The 17665-nt window shown below is 46.9% G+C and overlaps 1 protein-coding gene across 7 annotated transcripts in view; it reads left to right on the forward strand.

Moving 5' to 3' along the window:
• The window catches only part of EHBP1 (EH domain binding protein 1), a 261387-nt gene that overhangs the window by 166778 nt on the left and 76944 nt on the right, over nt 1-17665 (forward strand). The gene's annotated exons all lie outside the window — the stretch shown is intronic.

A 17665-nucleotide genomic window follows, 5' to 3' on the forward strand; every position in this document is an offset into this window, starting at 1 on the left:
TAAATGCAGTCCCTGAGCCTGTGATGTCAGCTCCTTGGTGCTTCAGAAGCACTGCTGCCTTGAACGAATCAGCTTGTGACAGTCTTGTAAAAGAGTTGATGGAACAATTCCCTTTTATCACCAAAGTTGATTGATGCTATCGAGGTGGGAAAGTGGAGCTGGGGTGGGAAAGTGGAGCTGGAGAGCGAGCTGCAGTGTGGAAGCAGCTCTGGTTGCACCTCTGTGGTGACCTGGAAGGATGCATACTCTCTGGAGATGAAAGCCAATTAATTTTTATGCAGTGTGGGTTTTGTGATTCTAACTATTGCACATTAGAGTCCATCCTGGCAACTGAGAATGTCAATGGGACTGAAAAATACTGATAGAGAGAAAGGCTTCAGTCTCTGCCCATTCACAGCTGGCAGAGGCTGCTCCTGAGGGACAGATTGCTGTACCTAAACAGGATCCTGCAGTCAAGAACCCAAAGCAGGGATTTACACATCCTCATTCTCTTCAGTGCCTTAGCTCCATGCTTTACCTTTTTGTGTCCTGGCTTCACAAGTCCTCTCCCCAAACTGACACTTCCAGGGGTTGTTTTTTTCTTCAGAACATATTGGTAGAAGCAGACAAATCTTCCTTGTGTGATGATAACGTAATGATACAGCAGCAGGTTTGTATTGCTTTGCATTTCAGTCCTTCCTAGGTTAATATTTCTGAGTATGAATTTTGCTTTGGGTCTTTATTTTTATTAATTAGCTGTTCATTTTAATTAGTGGCTCTCTGAAGAGATCCTACAGGCAAGCTGGGGAGGGACTGCTCAGAAGGGCCTGTGGGAATAGGCCAAGGGCAATGGCTTGAGAGTGGAGCAGGGCAGAGTTAGGTTGGACCTGAGGAGGAAGTTGTGCAGAAGCAGAGTGGTGAGACACTGGCACAGGCTGCCCAGGGCTGTGCTTGAGGCCCTGTCCCTGCAGACCTTCAAGCTCAGCCTTGCTGTGTCCCTGTGCAGCCTGCTCTAGCTGGAGGTGTCCCTGCTGAGTGCAGGGGGTTGGACAAGATGCCCTTGGAGGGTCCCTGCCAACCCAGTGCAGTCTGTGAAGCTGTGAGCAATGATGTAGGCAGGAGCAATTATGGCTAAAGTTGTCTGACAGTTCTTATCCCAAACTCCTGTTTTCCAAGGTCTTACAGCTTTGTTGCATCTGCAGTGTTCCATCAGCTCTCTGCCTCAGGGTAATAGTTCTTCTATCTCTTTCCTTCAAAAAACCCCACACAACCTGCTGAAGTTTCTCTCTATTAGGTTGGATAAAACTTTGTTTTCTCCATGTTAAAAAAATGTCTTCTGGGAAGAAGGTTCCATGCCCTTGACATATCTGTTCAAAACAACCAAAGCTGTATTAACAACACGGTCCTGGCACGGAGCCTTGAAATCAGCAGCACTGGTGAGCATCAGTAGAAGCTGTCTGTATGGAGAAAGCAGAGCAAGGGCATCTTTTCCTGATGCTCCCTAAGGATCAGGGCCCATTCTGGTGCAAGTTGCAGTGTTGGAAAGCAAAACTTTCCCTTTTCAACCTAAACTGCTGCCGCTAAAATCCCAGCAGGAGGCAAAGGCACTACCTCCCTGGCATGCGGGGGAGAGGTGCCCTGGGGAGATGGCAAGGAGGTAGATGGAATCATAGAATGGTTTAGGTTGGAAGGGACCTCAAAGCTCATCCAGTTCCAACCCCCTGCCGTAGGCTGGGACACCTCCCACTAGAACAGACTGCCCAAGGCCTCATCCAACCTGGCCTTGAACACCTCCAGGGAGGAAACAACCACAACCTCCCTGAGCAACCTGTGCCAGTGTCTCACCACCCTCACTGGAAAGAACCCTTTCCTAACATCTAGTTTACCCCTCATCCTGTCATTGCAAGACTTTGTCAGTAGTCCCTCTCAGCCCTCCTGTAGCCCACTTCAAATACTGGAAGGCCACTGTAAGGTCTCCTGGAAGCCTTCTCTTCTCAGGCTGCAGAGCCCAAACTCTCTCAGCCTGTCCTCATAGCAGAGCTGCTGCAGCCCTCTCAGCATCTTGGTGGCCTCCTCTGCACTGGCTCCAACACTTCCATGTCCTGCTTGTGCTGGGGGCTCCAGAGCTGCACCCAGGACTGCAGGTGGGGTGTGAGGAGAGCAGAGCCAAGGGGCAGAATCCCCTCCCTTGCCCTGCTGCCCACACTGCTCTTGCTGCAGCCCAGCACAGGGTTGCTGTCTGGGCTGCACTCACACTGCAGGCTCCTCTTGAGCTTTTCATCATCCCAGACCCCCAGGGCCTGTTCCTCAGGGCTGCTCTCAGCCATTCCCCACCCAGCCTAGAGCTGTGCTTGGCATTTCACCAACCCAGGTGCAGGACCTTACACTTGGCCTTGTTGAATGCCATGAAGTTGGCCTGGGCACAGCTCTCCAGCCTGTCCAGATCCCTCTGGATAGATCCCTGCCCTCTAGCAAGTCATCTGTGCCACACAGCTTGGTTCCACCTGCAGACTTGCTGAGGGTGCACTCAGTTCCTCTGTCCATGTCACTGACAAAGATGTTCAACAGCACTGGTGCCAGCACTGACCCCTGAGGGAACCACTTGGCACTGGTCTCCAGGTGGACATTGTGCCCTTGATCACCACTCTCTGTGTGCCACCATCCAGCCATTTCCTTATCCAGCAGTGCTCCACACATCCAGTCTCTGTGTTTCCAGTTTGGTGACCAGGCTGTCATGTGGGACAGAGTCAGATGCCTTACTCAGGTCCAGGTAGATAATGTCAGTTGCCCTTCCCTTGTCCACTGTTGCTCTGACTTCATCATAAAAAGCCACCATACTTGTCAAGCATGACTTGCCCTTGGTGAAGCCATTGCTGGGTACCACCAATCACCTCTGCCTTGTTCTCCATTTGTGTTAGCAGAGCCTTCAGGAGGATCTGCTCCATGATCTTGCCAGGCACAGAGGTGAGGCTGACTGCTCTGGAGTTCTCAGGAGCATCCTTTTTCCCTTCTTGAAGATGTGCCTTATGTTTGCCCTTTGCCAGTCAGCAATACAGATGGCAATGTGAAGTTAGCAAAAAGTCAAAACTCTCTCTGGGCCAGGAAAAGCAGCTGAAAGAGAGGAGATGGGGGCAGAGTTTGCAGTGGGGGAGTTAGGACTATGTAGTTCAGGCAGCCAAACTGCCCATGGAGGGCCTCACCCAAAGTACTGCATCCAGCTCTGGGATCAGAGTTGTTCCAGTTGGCAAAGCCCTCCAGGATCAGCCAACTACCAACCCAACATGACTGTGGCTATTTAAATCTGTCCCCAGCTGCCATGGCCACACGGTCCTGGAACACCTCCAGGGATGGGGACTCCACCACCTCCCTGGGCAGCCTCTGCCAACCTCTGACCACTCTTGCAGCAAAGAAACTGTTCCTAATCTCCAACCTAACACTGTTTTGGTGCAACTTGAGCCCATTTCCTCTCACAGCTAAGCCATGGCCCTCAGCACCACAGATCTGCTTCTTTCAGACAGCTCCAGCCATGGGCTTTCAGCCACCTCCCTGGGCAGCCTCTGCCAGCCTTTAAGAACCCTTTAAGCCAAGAAGTTTATTCTCATCTCCAACCTAAATCTCCCTTGGGAGACCTTGAAGCCATTTCCTCTCCTCCTGTCACTTGTTCCCAGGGAGCAGAGCCCAACCCCAGCTGGCTCCAGCCTCCTCTCAAGGAGCTGTAGAGAGCAATGAGGTCTCCTCAGCCTCCTCTCCTCCAGGCTGGCATATGTGCCTCATATAAAGATATGAAATAAAATACAATTATTTCTGTGTTTCTCTAGCATATTTGATCTTCACAGAGATGAGACACTGTCATTTGCTGTAGTTGTGCCAGTTTACTCCAGGTCATTGCTTATTTGATTGTTAGAAGATAACTCTTACTTCTAGTCAGTGTTTTCTGGTCGTTAAGGTTAATAATCAGCAGTTTGACTCATAGCAGTGCTGGCTGTGCCAGTGTGGTGATGTGGATAATTCAACTGAGAGTAAGGAGAATGAGCAGGCAGTAGTTGGAATTGAGCAGGGCTCATTTTTCACAGAATCACAGAATGGCTTGAGTTGGAAGGGGCCTTCAGGATCATCCAGCTCCAACACCCTGCCATGGGCAGGGACACCTCACACCAGCACAGGTTGATCAAGGCCTCATCCAATGGGACCATGAATACCTCCAGGGAGGGGGCAGCCACAGCCTCCATGGGCAACCTGTGCCAGTGTCTCCCTACCCTCACTCTCAACAATTTCTTCCTCATCTCCACTCTCAGTCTCCCCTCTCTCAGCCATTGTCCCTTGTCCTGGCACTCTCAGTCTTTGTCAAAAGTCCCTCCCTGGCTCTCCTGTAGCCCCTTCAGGTGGTGGAAATCTGCTCTAAGGTCTTCCTGGAGCCTTCTTCAGGCTGAACAGCCCCAACTCTCCCAGCCTGTCCCCACAGAGGAGGTTCTCCAGTCCTCTGAGCATCTTCCTGGCCTCCTCTGGACTTTTGGGATAGACTGAGAGGGATCCCAAAGAACATGGTTTGAATCAGGAAGCTTTTGGAGTTAGTCCAGGACAAATACTTTCAAAAGTAACTCTTGAGGCTTGCAATTTCACCTTTGTTTTTGTACCTTCATGACAAGAGCTTTAAACACCCCAGACTTTCAGGGTGTACTCTGCTAGCCCCTTTTCAGGTGCTGTGAAGATCATGCAGCCCAGCTAAGCCAGGCCTGCAGAGTCATTACTCACTTCTGAGAGTCCTGTCTCACAGGCTTCACTGCTACCGCTTCACCTGTGCCATCTGAGAAGGGTGAATCCAATTTCTCAGTCAACAAGGGAGAACAATATGCAGTGTGTGGGGCTGTGGTGCTGCTGGAGGTCAACACAAGGCAGGACATTTCCACGTCTCTTCCATGGACAGAAATACAGATTGCTTGGTATCCACTACCTGAAACCTTCTTCAGCTACCCCAGCCTCTGATGGAACCAATATTGTGTTGTTTTCTTCAGTAGTTCTGTACTCTGGAGTTCCTCTCCTCTCCTGTCTCCCCTCCTGTCTCTTGTCTCCCCTCCTCTCTCCTCTCCCCTCCTCTCTCCCCTCCTCTCTCCCCTCCTCTCTCCCCTCCTCTCTCCCCTCCTCTCTCCCCTCCTCTCTCCCCTCCTCTCTCCCCTCCTCTCTCCCCTCCTCTCTCCCCTCCTCTCTCCCCACCTCTCTCCCCACCTCTCTCCCCACCTCTCTCCTCTCCTGTCTCCCTCTCTCTCCTTTCTCTTGTCTCCCTCTCTCTCCTTTCTCTTGTCTCCCTCTCTCTCCTTTCTCTTGTCTCCCTCTCTCTCCTTTCTCTTATCTCCTCTCTCCTCTTTCCTCTCCTCTCTCCTGACCACCCTTTGCCCTCTCATAAGCAGCTGCATGCTCCCATTCTCCTGTTTACTCCTTTTCCTTGACAGCTCTTTCTTGGTGCATTGTGCTTCCACCTTCTTGTGGCCCATCTCAGTGTTCTCACTTGCTGGACCTTATTTTTTTCCTTTTTAACTCAGAAATTGGTGCTGTGGGAGCAGAAGGTGAAGGCACTGAACTTGCTCATGTAACCTCAACCTGATCCCATTTTCCTCTGGATTTTGTATTTCCACTTGCAGCCCAAGGTGTATCATCTGCCCCTTGTCTTTGTGTCTTTTGCTTCTTTCCTCTCTTCTCAGACTGTATTTCAGCTGGTTGTCATGGCCATTTCAATTTCATTTGGATTTTTGCTACCTGCTGTCATGACTATTTCAGCCCTTAGACATCTTTCCTCTGTGTCTTCTCTGCCCCATCATCCTTGGGGCTGTTCAGCATGGAGAAGAGAAGGCTCCAGGAAGAGCAGCCTTCAATACCTGAAGGGGCTACAGGAGAGCCAGGGAGGGACTTTTGACAAGGCCTGAGAGTGCCAGGACAAGGGACAATGGCTGAGAGAGGGGAGACTGAGAGTGGAGATGAGGAAGAAATTGTTGAGAGTGAGGGTAGGGAGACATTGGCACAGGTTGCCCATGGAGGCTATGGCTGCCCCCTCCCTGGAGGTATTCATGGTCCCATTGGATGAGGCCTTGATCAACCTGTGCTGGTGTGAGGTGTCCCTGCCCATGGCAGGGTGTTGGAGCTGGATGATCTTGAAGGTCCCTTCCAATCCAACCCATTCTGTGATTCTATGATCATTGTCATTCCTGTTCAACCCACTGGATTCCATCCCAGCATTCTCTGCCTGCTTCCTCTGTTTGTACCAGATCAGCTTCTTTTCTTTCCTCCCATTTCTTCCCTACATGAAGTTTTTTTCACTGCTAGGTCTGCTCATTTGATACCTCAGTCTGCAGGCTGCACACATGCCAGCTTGGGTGGGGGTATACTAAGCATACAGGTAGGTATTTGAAGTCTGAGGAGAGACCACATTGATCAGAAATTCCTTGGGAATATGCTCCTGGTTTGGGAGGATCACAGATACGCCCTTAAAAATGATGCAGCCTTTTGGAGGCAGGAAGAATTAGCTTAAGGAGTCTGTGAAGAGAGTTGCTGATCCCTTCCTGGATTCCTTTCTCTGTGGTAGTTTTAAAAAGAGCTCAGCCTTTCTGCTGCCTTTCTTGAGGTAGGTGTGTGCCTGATGACTCTTTTATGAGGTGCTTCTGTCATTTCCAGTCTGGTGTAGCAGCTGTAATGGCTTAGCTTTTAACCAGGAGGGCCTCTTGATTAGCTTACTCTCTTTTAACTTGCCTTTTCTCACGATGAATAATATCACAGGGCTAGAAGGGACATATCTGCTCCCAGCAGATGCTGGAAAATATCAAGCTGTAGTGATGCTTGTTAGCAGTAGCAGATTGGAAAGGCAAGGAGACTGGAGCTGGTCTGTGCAACCTGGCTGGCAAAGTAGCAGGCAAAGAGGGGACCAGGAGCAATGGGGAATATTCAGGAGTCCCAGGGCTAAAAGGTCTTTGCAGCAAGGAACTCTCACTCGTAGAACATGGGGTTGAATCCATAATTCTCAAGGCTCAACCTAAGTCCACTGTCAGCAAATCTCTGCGAAGTCCATTGGCAAAATGTTCCTCTTTTAATGCCTGAGCCACATAAAGGATGGAAATGTACTGCCCTTGTCGTTTGCTCTGCAAGCTCAGGTGGCTGTGGTTGTGGAGTCGGTGTGATTACAGAGCATGGAATTAGGAGTTAAGAAATGCACAGGCAACTTTAATTAACCTCCTTTTGTGTATATGCATTATGATGCAGTCTTTAATTATGTGATCACCCCAAAGCAATCGTGTCTCATTTAGCTCAGAGGATTGAGGTGATGCAGAAGGCTGTTTGTCCAGGAGACCCCTGTCCTTTGGGCTGCACGAACTGGAGGAAGCACAGCAAACAAAGTGAGGATTGCAAGGCGCAAAAGGACAAGGTCACCGTTAAGAGGCTTGAAAGAATTCATTGTGAGGCTGCTTTGGCAGCAAAGCTCCTGAGCAGTGCTGCTAAGTCTTTGAAACCAAACTTCCTCCAACTGGTCACCAAGCTGTGTGCTGTGGTTGACTCTCTGAAAGGAAGATATCCAGAGGGACCTGGACAAACTGCACAGCTGGGCCCAAGCCAACCTCCTGAAGTTCAAAAAGGCCAAGCAAGGTCTTGCGGCTGGGTCAGGGCAATCCTAAGCACAAATGCAGGCTGGGTGAGCAGTGGCTGGAGAGCAGCCTGCAGGAGAGGGCCTTGGGGGTGTCAGTTGGTGCCAAACTGCCCAGGAGCCAGCACTGGTCACTGGCAGCTCAGAGCCAGCTGTGTGCTGGCTGCATCCAGAGCAGGGAGAGCAACAGCACAGGGAGGGAATTCTGCCCCTTTGCTGGGATCTGCTCTGCTTGATCAGACCTCACCTGCCACACTGCCTCCAGTGCTGGGGACCCCAGCAAAAAGAGGACCTGGAGCTGCTGGAGAGGTCTAGATGAGGCCATGGAGATGATTCAGAGGGCTGGAGAACATCAGCTGTGGGGACAGACTAGGAGAGTTGGGGCTGTTCAGCATGAAGAAGACATGGCTGCAGGGAGACATTAGACCAGTCTTCTAGCACCTGAAGGGGCTCCAGGAGAGCTGGGGAGGGGCTTTCGACAAGGGCTTGGAGTGCCAGGAGGAGGATCAATGGCTTTGATCTGGGAGAGGGGAGATTGAGGCTGGAAATTAGGCAGGGGAGTTGGAACTAGATGCTCTTTAAGGTCCTTTCCGACCCAAAGCGTTCTGTGGATCTATGAACTGTGTATCTTTCCTTTCTGGATCAGCCCTCGAGGCACAGGTTTGATTTGCAGGTGTCTTAAGCATCCAGAGCTGTCGGGGAAATCAGTTGGAGATGAGCTTGAGACACAGCAAGGGCTGCAGAAAGCTTAGACTGAACAAAGCCCAAGTAAGAGGCTTCCCAGGACGAGCATCCAGTGCTAGATCCTTTCAGCTGGATCTTTCTGTCTGGGTTCTCATGGGAGGACCCCAGATGGGTTAGCCACATTCCCTTCTCCACGCACCCTGCTTTGGTGTGGTTACACCACCACGGGGCAGGTCGGAGAATGCAACACAATTAATGCTTTGAAGGCACTTCAAGAGTGTAAGGGTGAGCAAATAGTCCTGGGAAGAAATCCATCATTCTCTGTGTTAAGCAGGATTTGAATATCATGAAGTAGGGAATGGTGCTTCCTTACTGAGCAGTCAGGAGGCACCTAAGTATTGACCAGCACTGGGCAAAGCACATATCTGGGCTGAAGATCAGGGCACAGTAGAGGTGAAAGGTGTTGTGAGAAGAAGACTCTATTGCAAAGCATTACAGAGCAGGATGAAAATTCAAACTGTGCCTGGGCTTAAGATCTTCAGTCTTAAATTTTAATTAAAGGTAAAATAACTTAAAATATTTTTTTTTAATTAAAATTTTTTAAAGTCTTAATTTTTAATCTTAAAATCTTAAGACTTCATTCCTGGCATCTCCTGAACCCCCATGCCAGATTCTTACAAGTTTGTTTGTGCATGTGCCATGGAATTCCTGCAAAGCAGTGCTCAGCTGCCACAGGATGTGTTTTCCTTCCTGCAACAAGCCACAGGTCCTTCTGGAGGTGTTTGGGGTTCGCTTGAGCTGCTAAGGATTCCTCCCTGCTGAACTGAGGTGTAGGGGATTCTGTCCTATGAATTCCACCAAGTATTTTGTGTGTTTCAGATCTAGCTTAGGTCCTGGGATGCAGGAATTCAGTAGTGTGATACCTGGAGGGAATTGCTCTGTGAAATAGGAAAAGATTAATTCTTGAAGGCAGCATCCTGAGGGTGGCTGTACCAAAAACCTAGGAGGCACTCAGACTTGGACAAGGTCTGTTTAACAGCAGGTTGATAGGGTGTTTAGAAGACACAGAGATGTGGTGCTGAGGGACACGGATTAGCATCAGACTTGGGAGAATGAGATCATTATCTTGGACTTGATGGTCTTCAGGGTCTTTTCCAGCTGATTCTGTGATATTTGCAGAGAGCGATCCTGACGCTGCTCTTGTGCCTAATTGCAACCTGCTCTCATGCCTAATTGCAGCCGTTTCAAGCGGTCTCTGCGCAAAGATTTGGGTTTACTTCTCCCTGCCACCATTACTTCATATTTATTCAAGCTGTGTCACAGCTCTAGCTGCATAAATAGTAAGTGTGGGTGGGGGGAGGGGGAACCATCAACATCTGAAAGAGCAGCGGAGCCTGCATTCAGCTTTTGTAGCAGAAGCTGCAGCTGGAAGTCCCCACCGAAAAGCTGCTGCCTCCACCCGTGGAAGCAGCAGGCGCAGAGAGCAGCAGGAGCAGGCTGTGCCACTAGGCTGTTTGCTCTCTGCTCCGAGCCTTGCTCTTTTCTGCCTCCCTCCCTCAAAACACTTGTTGCAGCTGTATCTAATTCGTATTTAATAAGGTCTTTCTACTTCAGGTGGCGATCTGTTGTGCCCATTTTCTGTGTCACAGATCTTTGAGTGCAAAGTGGGAAGTTTGGGTTGGGTTTTATTTTTGCATCTAGTGGAAATGGAGGGTTTGGGTTTGTTGGTTTGTTTTTTTTTTAAGGAAAGCTTCAGAAAGGGATAAGATCTGAAAGGAGATGGGTTGCATGCCCTTAATTTTATGTTCCTTGCATGTGTTTGCACAAATATGAGATATGCCAGCTGCAGTGGGGTCAAAATTAAGCCTTATTTTATTTATGGTGCTTAGAAACAAAGCTGTAACAAATGGTCCTAGTTATAAATCATATTCTGCAGTAATCCACTGCCCCTCTGAGCTAATAAGCTCCAAACTGCCCTTCTCTTAAGAGTGACCAAAAAGTAAACTCTGCTCCATGTGAGCTGAAATGGTGCAGAATGCAAATTCCCAGCAGCTGACAGAAAGAGGATATTTTAATTGGATTGAAAGCTTCCTCCAACTCAGGTTGGCATTCCAAGCATTCTTTCCTCCACACACTCCAGCAGGTTCATCAGGATGAATGCTGGAGAGCTTTAGCAGTATTTATTTCCTCATGGAGCCAGAATACAGAATCACAGAATCACAGACTGTTAGAGGTTGGTAGGGACCTCCAGAGATCATTGAGTCCAGCCCCCCAGCCAAAAGCAGGAACCTCTGCTTCTGTGGCATTAAGAAAAGCATCTGCTTCACTGGTGGATTTATTTCATTTAGGTGCCTTTTTGTTTTTTTAGGTAGTCTCCTCAACTGAAAAATAAATGTCTGTGATAGAGTCTAGAAAAGAGGAGGCTGAGGGCAGAGCTCTTTGCTCTCTGCAGCTCCCTGCAGGGAGGTTGGAGCGAGGAGGGGGCAGCCTCTGCTCCTTGGTGCCAAGGGACAGGAGCAGAGGAGATGGTTCCAAGCTGCCCCAGGGGAGGCTCAGGCTGGATGCTAGGAAATATTTCTGCCCTGGAATGGTTCTCAAACCTTGGAATGGTCTGCCCAAGGCAGTGCTGGAGTCCCCATGCCTGGGGCTGTTCCAGCAGCCTGTGGAGCTGGTGCTGAGAGGGACATGGTTTAGGACTGACCCTAAACCTGAATGAGAATTGGACTGGCTGAGCTTGGAGGGCTCTTTCTAACAGGATGTATTATGTGAGATGATGACATAAATCATAGATTTATAGAATGTCAGGGGCTGGAAGGCACCTCGAAAGATTGTCTGGTCCAGCCCCCCCTGCCAGAGCAGGTCACACTGCAATGCATTTAAAAAAATCCATTTAAAAGAATATTCTCAAGTTATTGCCATTTTGGTTTTTTCTTTAAACCAAACCAAACAAACAAAAACCTACAACCAGCAGATAGAAGAAGCTGATCTGTATTAATTAAACATCTAACAGGGATTTATAGAGGTGTAGGACCTTGCAGATGGCAACCTTGGTCCTTTAATATTAATTGGAAAATATTGATTGGGGAGGGAAAGGGAAAGGGGAAAAAAAAAGAAAGCCCAGTCCAGCGTGCTGATAATTGTGACCAGATTTAGACGTGGTCAGTAGATCTCCCCGAGATTACACAGAACCAGTTACTGTCTAATTGGTAAAAAAAGATGGAGCATTATTTTGGTAATCCCTGAGAGCTTTGGTAACTTATTCCCCATTGTTCATTTCTGTGTCTTGGTCTGTATGCCACTAGAAAGTGGTTAAATGTGGTTTAAGCTGATAAGACTGTTTGCATTTCGGGAGCATTCCAAGTTTTAGAGCTGTTCTACCACTAAGCTTCTCGTTAAGTGAAGGTTAGACCTGCTAACTGGAGCCTTCAAACCCACCACTGAGCTGCTACTTGCTGCTTGCTAATGGCTTGCTAAGGCTGAGCCTGATCTCCTTTCCTTCGTGGCAAGAGCAAACAAGTTGGTTTTATTCCACACGTGGACAACACTGTCACTTTCCAAGAAGGTTCCACTTCTTTTGACTTCCTCTTTGATCCCTTTGAGCCCTCGGTGATATTTCACTGTCCGAAAATATGGCTAGAGACAACTGCCCGGGGAGGTGGTGGAGTCGCCGTCCCTGGGGCTGTTCAAGGCAAGGTTGGACGTGGCACTTGGTGCCATGGTCTAGCCTTGAGCTCTGTGGTAAAGGATTGGACTTAATGATCTGTGAGGTCTCTTCCAACCTTGATGATACTGTGATACTGTGTGATAATTAGGGCGAGTAAACTCTAAGTAAACCAAGAGGAATCAGCATACAGTGTCAGGTTTAGAGCAGAAGAGATTTCACAGAGAAAGTGGAACCTTTGCTAATGCCAGGCAAGCCATACTCAGGTTGAGGTTTAGATCTAAATTCTGGAGATTCACAGCTGTGGTTTTTTGCTGCTCTTTTCTCCCGTAAGGTGTATATGCATCCACTCTAAATGTATCAGTCTAAGGCTAGATATTACATGGATGCAAACTGGGGGTTATGTATCAGTATGGGATTATTTACTACCTGGATGTGAATTGGGAGTTGTGTATCAATATAGGACTATTTACTACATGGGTGTGAATTGGAAGTTGTGTATCAGTATGAGACTATTTACTACATGGGTGTGAATTGGGAGTTGTGTATCAATATAGGACTACTTTACTGCATGGGTGTAAATTAGGAGTTGTTTACCAATATGGGACTATTTACTACATATGTGTGAAATTGGGAATTGTGTATCAATATAGGACTATTTTACTACATGGGTGTGAATTGGAAGTTGTGTATCAATATGAGACTATTTACTGCATGGGTGTAAATTGGGAGTTGTGTATCAATATGGGACTATTTACTACATGGGTGTGAATTGGGAGTTGTGTATCAATATAGGACTATTTTACTACATGGGTGGAAATTGGGAGTTCTGTATCAATATGAGACTATTTACTACATGGGTGTGAATTGGAAGTTGTGTATCAATATGAGACTATTTTACTACATGGGTGTGAATTGGGAGTTGTGTATCAATATAGGACTATTTTACTACATGGGTGTAAATTGGAAGTTGTGTATCAATATAGGACTATTTTACTACACGGGTGTAAATTGGGAGTTGTGTATCAATATGGGACTATTTACTACATATGTGTGAATTGGGAGTTGTGTATTAATATGGGACTATTTACTACATGGGTGTAGATTGGGAGTTGTGTATCAATATGGGACTATTTACTACATATGTGTGAATTGGGAGTTGTGTATCAGTATGGGACTATTTACTACATGGGTGTAAATTGGGAGTTGTGTATCAGGATCTGTGTTTATATCTGGTGTGGCTGCAAACTGGAAGTGCTGCATGGTAACGTTAGCTTGGCAGCTGCACGTTAAGGTTGTCCGAACAGTTCTAAAACTTCAGCACTTCCTATCGCTTTATAAATGTTAGCAACAAGGGGGGAAAAGGGTCTCGGTGGTGTCTGAGAGCTCTGCCTCTGTGCGGGCAGGCAGCCCCAGGTCTCTGCGCATCCGGAATGCTCTTTTCCTCTCGGTGGCCAGGAGATGTTCGGTGTCCGCCGCGGTGAATCCCAGGATGCTGCCGCAGCTCCTCAGAGCTGCGGGGCTTGTTTCGCATTGCCTGCTCTGTTCTGGCTCAGCATGCAGGAGGGTAGAGTTAAAATCTTGATTCGTTTCATTTCCAAATGTTTCTTTTGTTCTCCTTATCATGTTCTGGCTTTCCCAAGGATATATGCCTCGAACGGGGCGCGGAGGGGGGGGGGGGGGGAGGGAGGCGGAGTCCACATGTGCATTACTAATTGTGTGCCATTGTATTTACAGTTCCTAGTGGTGGCACTGTGAAGCCACTAATTCGTTTTTGCTTCACTTGATGTAAAATAATCCGAGCGGTCTTTGATAGCAGTGAAACAGTATTAATTGTTTTGTACATTTCTTGGTCACTCTTCTTAGGTGGTCTTCATAATCTATTAGAACTTGCAGCCAGATTTTTGTTAATGTCACGCCTCCAGCGGCGATTAAATTGGTAATTAATGAACAGTCCTTGGCAACATAAACTCCATCCCGTTAATTTTCCCTTTGGAGTTTGTCAGAAGTTGTCGTCTCTGTCAGAAAGCATTGCGCCACCTTCCTACGGCCCCTTGGCATGGAACCACAGCCCATGGGCTTGCTGCTTCCCCCTTCCCCCCCCAGCTTTGCAGCCATTAGTAGATCAGAGCAGTAATTTCACAGTATTTTGGTCAGGGTAATTATAGTACCAAGTACCGAGTAGAGTTGGGAATTCACACAAGAAGTCCAGAAATACCAGGTGAGCTTCCTTGTGTTCACTGGGACGTTATGATTAGTTTAATTGGGCTTTGTTTGATTCCAGCCGCCCAGACTCTTTGTGCCACGGCATTGCAGCCACTTTTCCACTTTAGTGTTTCTGACCTGCATTGACAGGAACCGGTGCAAAAATGAACTCTTTGAAGTGGGGCTCTTGGGAAAGGGGGAAAAGTGATGTGGAAGTAGTTTACTGTAGCAAAGCTCAGAATCCAGCCGAATGCCCTGGCGTTGGGGTGGGGCAGGGGGGACGTGAGTCAAGATCTTGTCATTTTTCAGCCCAAACTGCTGCTTTCCTGCAAAGGTTTAGTAAACCAGTGCATTTAATGTCTGGGAAGTTTGGGCATTAAATAGTTGGTAAAACGGTGCACTTAATATTTAGTAAATCAGTGCACTTAATGTTTGGGAGATTAGTGCACTTAATACTTCACAAATCAGTGCACCTAATATTTCATAAATCAGTGCATTTAGTATTTGGTGAATCAGTGCATTTAATGCTTGGTAAGACAGTGCAGCTGGTATTTAATAAAGTAGTGCACTTAATGTTTGCGAAATCAGTGCACTTACTGTTTAGTAAATCAGTGCACCTAATGTTTGGTAAATTGGTGCACTTAATAATTGGCAAATCAGTGCACTTAGTGTTTGGTAAATCGGTGCAGTTAATGTTCGGCAAATTGATGCACTTAATTGGCAAATCAGTGCACCTAATGTTTGGTAAATCAGTGCACTGACTGGTAAATTGGTGCACTTAATAATTGGCAAATCAGTGCACTTAATGTTTGGTAAATCAGTGCACCTAATGTTTGGTAAATCAGTGCACTTAATAATTGGTAAATCAGTGCACCTAATGTTTGGTAAATCAGTGCACTTAATAATTGGCAAATCAATGCACTTAGTGTTTGGTAAATCAGTGCACTTAACAATTGGCAAATCAATGCACCTAATGTTTGGCAAATCAGTGCACATAATATTTGGCAAATCAGTGTACTTAGTGTTTGGTAAATTAGTGCACTTAATTTTTGGTAAACCAGTGCACTTAATATTTGTTAAATTGATGCACTTAATAATTGGCAAATCAGTGTGCTTAGTGTTTGGTAAATTAGTGCACTTAATAATTGGCAAATCAGTGTGCTTAGTGTTTCGTAAATCAGTGCACTTAGTATTTGGTAAATCAGTGCACTTAATGTTTGGCAAATCAGTGCACTTACTGTTTGGAAATTTGGTACACTTAATAATTGGCAAATCAGTGCACTTAATGCTTGGCAAATGCCTGCACTTAAAACTGCAGCCGTCCATCCGTCGGCCCCTGGCTTTCCTCTAGCACCTGCTGGTTCACCTTCCTTTGAAGGCGCCGGCATCTATCCCACCAGAAACGCTGCGAATCATCTCTTTAGTCCTTGCAAACAAATCTGGGGCAATGCATTAATGAGGCTGCAGCTGCACTCAGGAGTTCACATGTCACAAAATAGTAGGTAGAGGCATTCAGCCCTGAGTGGCTGGCTGGAGGTGTAGTGGCCTTCAGCAGCACCATTGTCCGCATTAAAGTTGAAATAGTCACTTGCCTGTTGGCTTCCCAATGAAAGGACTGTCACTGGTCACTTCTCCCGAAGCCTTAATGAAACCAAATAGTTTGCTAGGAGTTTGGGCCTTAACCATTGGGGTGTTTCATGCAGTCTTGTCAGTTGATGTTCATGAATTGACTTGAGCGGAGATCAAAGTGTTTCTCAAAATGGAGAAGCGGGGAGAGAGACAGCTCCTTCAATTGCACCACAAGAGCTAATCAAGCCATCAGTTCTTTATGCACTCTGCGTGCCTTTAGAATTTAATACCCAATGGTTTGTCAGGACAAATTGAAATTCTGGGGGTTGGGGGAGAGGGGAGGCAGGGGGAGGGCTGAGGGGGGGGGTTGTCCCCCCTGCAAATGAAACAGGCGCTTCACGGCTTCTGCAGGCTCGCTTTGATAAAGGTTAATATTTCATCTTCAAACCTCAGTCTTTGGGGTTGACAAAAAAAAAAAAAACATAAACAACAACAAACACCACACTAAGTGAATAGCCTCAGTCCTGATTAAAGGTCCAGGTTTAAAGTGAAAGAGAAACGAAATGCAGCGTTGGGGGGGTTTTGGTTTGGTTTGGTTTTTTTTCTTTGCTTGCTAATGAACTTTTGCTGCGACGTTTTAAATTGGATTCAGGAGATAGTTTTTGGAGTGTCAGTTGAAACAAAGTCATGTGAAAATGCCTCTCTACCTCCCTCCCTTCCTCCCTCCCTCCCTCTCTCTCTCTCTCTCTTTTTAATTGATATGATTTAGGCAGAGGAAAATGGTAAGGGGGAATTTTCTATTGCAGAAGCAATTTTTAAGGGATTTAGCCTTAGTTAGCCTGAAGGTCTTCACCCTAATGAGAGCACTTAAGTTACGTCCAGGCGTTGATTAGACAGCTCATCTATCAACTGGAGCATGAGAATTTGTATTTTTAGGTACCTTTTTTGCACATTAGAAACCTATCTGCTTTGAAATAAGAATTTTATTTTCTTCCTTTAGCCTTTCTTTTCCTCCACTGTTTAATTACCTTTTTTCCCATCCGAGGAGGTGGCTGCGAGGTAGCTGCCACGGAGCAGAGACAGCAGCTCTGCATTTGAGGAGGAATTACATCGGGACTGTATCTGCAGGAGTGACGCGTGGAATGCAAATTGCTACCCGCAGACAGCCTTGCAATTGCCTCAACACCCCCACCCCATCCCCGAAAGTCTAAATGCATTTATTCAGGGAAGGTGGAATCAGATCCATTAAAAGATGCCCCAAATGTGTGGAGGCTTGCTGGACCTGTAGGGCTGAGGGCTGAGGTGGGGTAGGGGTTTTTTTTGAGGGCGGGCCACGTTTAAAACACAATAGTGTCTTAATTGTTTTCTGAGCCGTGCTGAAAAGTAGAAGCTTTTGTAACTTTTTTTGACATTTCAGATTTAGGGGGGGGGAGGGAAGGGGAAAAAAAGAAAAAAAAAAAGGAAAAAGAAAAAAAATTAAAATGTTGCCACCAGCCTGCACTATGAGCAGCCTGTAATAACAGTTAAAAAAAGCTTTCTGAACTATTTGACAAGATTTCTTAGTGCCGAGGCCATATGCTGTAGCCTTTAAGCTATTTCTTCCTATCAGTTTCATTATCACCTGCCTCTGAGTCTCCAATATCATCAGTAAGCACATGCAGAATCATAATTATGCCATGTACAAGTTCTTTGATAACATGTACAGTTTTCTTCTTAATTCTTTATCAAATGCATTGATCGTGGCATGTGTGCATTGATCCAGGTCCACCATCTGGCTGTGTGTGATAAGCACAGTGGCATCTTTGCATTTCCACTGTCATTCATTGCGCTACAATTTGGCTGCAGGGGAGTAGTGGCTGGGATTAGCCCTGTTCTGCTACTTACTTGCATTTTAAGTTGACACCTCTACAGCGGCTCAGACCACATTACAAACTGAAACACAT

Source organism: Pogoniulus pusillus, chromosome 7, assembly GCF_015220805.1.
Source record: "Pogoniulus pusillus isolate bPogPus1 chromosome 7, bPogPus1.pri, whole genome shotgun sequence".
In the NCBI taxonomy this organism is placed as follows: domain Eukaryota; kingdom Metazoa; phylum Chordata; class Aves; order Piciformes; family Lybiidae; genus Pogoniulus; species Pogoniulus pusillus.